At 46.9% G+C, this 4,708-nt stretch overlaps 1 protein-coding gene across 2 annotated transcripts in view; it reads right to left on the bottom strand.

The window, feature by feature from the left end:
• Positions 1 to 4,680, bottom strand: part of PAK1 (p21 (RAC1) activated kinase 1) — a 68,434-nt gene extending 63,754 nt beyond the window's left edge. Inside the window, exon 1 of one of the 2 annotated variants that reach the window (XM_042838197.1) lies at positions 4,620 to 4,680. The gene's annotated coding sequence lies outside the window, so the exon portion shown is untranslated. The remainder of the gene's footprint in view (positions 1 to 4,619) is intronic. The other variant, XM_042838196.1, reaches the window with a different exon arrangement.
• Positions 4,681 to 4,708: the final 28 nt, after the last annotated feature.

Here is a 4,708-nt window from a genome sequence, read left to right on the forward strand (position 1 = left end):
ACAAAGCTTTCTGCATACAAACGAGGAGAAAAACCACGTTCAGTAAGACACCAGTTCCAATGAAATACGCTTCTCACTCCAGCTCCTGCTTCATGAATAGAATCCAAGCCCTAAGAAACAGGCTCTATCTTGTAAGAGAGCTGTCATACCAAATATCCTTGTGCCACTTACAGACATTAAGAGAACCAACAGTTCAAACCCTACTCACACTTCCAGAAAGTAACTCCAAGTCCCAGAGTGGTGCTGTTACAACTCTGGATGCCAGACTGTATCTTAAATTTTTCTATCCAGGAGTTGGACCTGATGATCCTTATGGATCCCTTCCAACTCAGGACAGCCTGTGACTCAGAATCACAGAATGGCCAGGGTTGGAAGGGACCTCAAGGACCATGAATCTCCAACCCCTCTGCCGCATGCAGGGCCGCCAACCTCCATGTTTAATGCTAAACCAGGCTGCCCAGAGCCCCATCCAACCTGGCCTTGATTCTTGATTTTCCTTGACTCTATGATTCTATTTGATTTTTCTTCTCTCTGCTGCCATCTGTAAAGTCACCAAGAGCCATGATTCTACCTCACCTGTAAACTGTGGAAAGGCACTACACACATCAGGCAGGAGACAATGCTTCACGTGAACCTGGAATGACACTCCCTGCTCTAAAAACACAAATATGAACACTTGTTATTTTTATACTCCATTTTCACTTCAGATTACATGTACGGATGAACTTTATAAAGAAGAGAACAGAGGATGAAACAAGGTTTTATACCCCACACAATGCATACCTGCCTCTTGATTTGTTAGCCTCGTAGTTGAAGGCCAAGATCAAGAAGATTTTAGTAGCTACATCATGAACTTCAGTATATATATATGTATATACACACACACACACATCACATGCCACGCTTCCTATACCTTAACTGGGATCACAAAGTGTTATTATGGGAGAAATTCTTTCCTTTCTGAAAGAACACTTGATTACTACTTGTGCAATCTTCTCCTTTGGTCTGTTTTACCCAAAATACAACCTTTCCTCTGTTCCATCAGCAATTTCTCCTCCTTGACAAAAGGATGCCTCACTTACCACCACCTGACTTCAGTAATTCTAGAAGAGAAGTAGGAAAAACAGTGATTTTTAAGGGAGTTATATCAGTGTAAGAGCGAAATAAGCTGGCTGTGTAGCAAGTCCAAAGAGCACAGATTGTGAGAAGGAAGGAAACCACGGAAGGACAGTTGCTGTTTAACCTGTGTCTCAGACAAGATGTAAGAGACACAGGAAGGCCATCGTTTGCTGTACGATGGGAAGAACAGAACACGTGGATTGCCAGCTTAAACAGCTACTCCAGAGCTTCAGTAACTTACGAGAAGTACATTGGTACATAAACAAGACCCAAATACTTCCACTGTTTCTTTGAATTCCCCTGGAAACGCACTTCATCAGATAGCTTTTTTGCTTCCTCTTGCACCACCCCAGCAAACAATTGCTAAAATGAAAGGAGCTAGAGAAAGCTATGCAAGAATACCAGTGCATTTGTTAGCACAGCTGCTTGGATCCCCAAATCGAGATGAGGAAGCAATACTCTCAGCTCTCTGCTCCACGTACAACGCAGTAACAGTGAGATCCAGGGGACCAGCATGAGCAGAAAGAGCAATCTGCATTTTCAGAGTGCAACTCACTGACCTATTTTAAAACACCTACCGAGGCATCGTAGAATCATGATGACTGGAAAAGACAACTAAGATCACCAAGTCCAGCAGCCAACCCATCACCACCAGCCATTAAACCATGTCCTCAGTGCCACATCTACACGTTTCTTGAACACCTCCAGGGACGGCGACTCCACTGTCTCCCAAATGATGATAAATTATAATACTTAGCATGTCCTCTAAGAGCCTTTTTCTTTCTAATGAGTAAATCCCGGTTAGCATAAATAGTGTTGGTGTGTTTCAAGCTACCTATTCCTAAAGAGCATCACATGCCTCTTGCTCAGGAGGGAAGAATTGATCGCTGTGCCTTACGCGCTGCATCACTGAGCATCTGCTGCCAGCCCTGGTTCTGCTCCCACTGGGAATGGGGCTTCAAAGCACCTCCCCCCAGGTGAGAGCTGTGCAAGTCCATATGAAATGCAACACACTAGATAATTTTCTCCATAAGCACAAGCCCTTGCCATCAAGCAGAACACTTCTACATTCTTCCCAATTCCACACAGAGTTTGAACACGCAAGCAAAGCTCCTGGGCAAGCACAGAAAAAGGCACAGTACATTTCTGACACGCAGTATTCTTTCCCCTTCCCAAAGAGGTAAAAAACAAGAGAGATTCGTGCATGTGTCAAAGGTCTAACAATGCAAGACTTAAAGAAATACGGCTTTTGTTTACAGATGCTTGGTCTCAGTCTATTTTCTTATACTTCCTCACAAAGCATGGTTGCTTTCAGACCCTTTACGAAGTCTATTTACTTCTGTTATCACGTGCTGTTGACAGGATGAACTGTAAACCCAGATCACTCGAAGGGTGGAACTCAGCATCATTTCTGTTTTGCTAACCAGAAAAGTCTACTTTTATAGGTGTTTCAATATGCTCATAAGAATGTAAGGGAACTGGGCCATCACAGCCATGGTTACAAAATAACAAAACTGCCCACACCTATGAAGGTGCAAAACAGAGAAAGAAGCCACACTGAAGCTCACTGATATCTTCAGTTAAACAAAAACAAAACTGCTTAAGAAACCAGGTGTAATTCATGCACTTGCAGTCAAAGCTGAGGAAAGCTCTGCACAGATCTGGGAAAGAATCCACAGGAATCAGCAATAATTCAACAGATCTCTGGGGCAAAACAATAAGTTTGTATTTCCAGTGCAATCAAAGCAGTCAGAAAAGCAATAGACAAGCAGTGTATTTTATCACAAAATCATAGAATCATTTGAGTTGGGAGGGACCTCTAAAGACCATCTGATCCAACTGTGCTGCAATGAACAGGGACACCACAGCTCCATCAGGTGCTCAGAGCCTCATCCAGCCTGACCGTGACTGCATCCAGGGATGGGGCACCCACCACCTCTCTGGGCAACCTGTGCCAGTGCCTCACCATCCTTAACGTAAAAAACTTTTTCCTTACATCCAATCTAAACCTCCCCTCTTTTAGTTTGGAGCCATTTCCCCTTGTTCTCTCACATCATCCTCTGTTACAGAGTGTCCCCTTCTTTCTTACAGCCCTTTTCTGCCTAACCCAGTGAAAACACAGAGGGAAAAGTAATGCCTAACCACCCAGTGGACACACACATGAGCTGCTCCACACAGATGAGTTTTTCCTGCCTTATCCTAAAAAGCTTTGAGCAAGACAAAAGCACCCAAACAACGGGAAGGCTGTTAGAGCAGCAGATAGGGTGATGCTCGCTGCTGCACCAGGCAACACCAGGAAACTCCAGGTAAGGAAAGCAGGGAGGCGGTTCAGTGAAAGGCATCCGTGAGTCACTGTACAAAGAGTAATTGCAAGCAAGGAGAACAAACAGTCTCCCTCCCGTGCCCAGCACAGCCATTTCACCAGCTACAATGTCTGCTTTCACTTTAAAAAGCTTGGCAAGAACTAAACAGCTTCTACAGTTGTTCTTACATACGCACACAGTGTACTTAATCACCACCTAAAGTACATGCCTTTCAGCTGGTAACAAGCAGAGGTCTTGACATCTATTTATTTAAAAATCTTGCTGCTGGAGGTAATGTCTGAGTAAGGATCAAGCAATGCCCAGCAGAAGCAGATGCACCGTGACACACACACGGATGGAGCCAGCTCTCCCCACTAATCGTGGATTTTAAGCCCTTTGGATAACAAAAGCAGCAAAAGCAAGGATTGCAAGCATGGGAGAGCTGCGGGTTTCCATGCACTGAGGAAAGGACGAGAGTTGCTGCCCTTCGCCCTGCGGTGCTGCCTCTCCTTGGGGCTTCGAGGAGCACCCAGAGGTGCCACCCAACTCGCAAGGTCTCCTCGCTGCCGTTCCCTCCCTTATCCGAGCCGGAGGGGGGGGGCTGGATCGGAGACCTCGAGAGATCCCTTCCAATCCAAGCCGTGCCACGATCCTAAGTTCAGCTTTGCCGTTAAGATCTTGAATAACAACAGATCTCACACACGGAACGGAGGGGGCTAAGGAGAAACACGCTCCCACGTCTGCATCCCTACCATAGAGCCACACACAAAGCCCGAGGCTGCATCACTCAGCACGGGGTCGGCTCTTCAACTCTTTGTGTTCTCTCCCCCCCCACATCCCACGGCCCCCGGAGCCCCTCCAGCCACAGCCAGCACCAGGCGCGGGCTGAGCCCCGATTTCCCCCCCTCCAACCTCTACCCCGAGACCGCAAGAGGCTCTCGATCGCACAGCCCGAGGCTGGATACAACTCCCTTTGTTAAATGAATGAGCTGGGAAAGCAGGAGGGAGGCAATCTCACCCCCACCCCCTTTCTTAAATTGAATGGAAAGGGGAAGAAGAAGAAGAAAAAAAAAAAAGAGAGAGAGAGAGAAGAACAATAAGAACCCAACCGCTCAACCTCTTTGCAAACTTTCCAGTTGCAAAAAAAAAGAAAAAGAAAAAAAACGGGGAGGAAATCCCCGGCCCGGCAGCACTCACCTTCCGCCCGCTGCAAGGTGCCGCCCGCTCTCTGCCCTGCCCGCTCCCCGCGGCCGCCCGGCGCCGCCTCCCCGCGTCCTCCCCGCTGC

This window comes from Centrocercus urophasianus, unplaced genomic scaffold (genome assembly GCF_019232065.1).
Source record: "Centrocercus urophasianus isolate 14NV4802_14NV808 unplaced genomic scaffold, USGS_Curo_1.0 seq_74, whole genome shotgun sequence".
Taxonomy (NCBI): domain Eukaryota; kingdom Metazoa; phylum Chordata; class Aves; order Galliformes; family Phasianidae; genus Centrocercus; species Centrocercus urophasianus.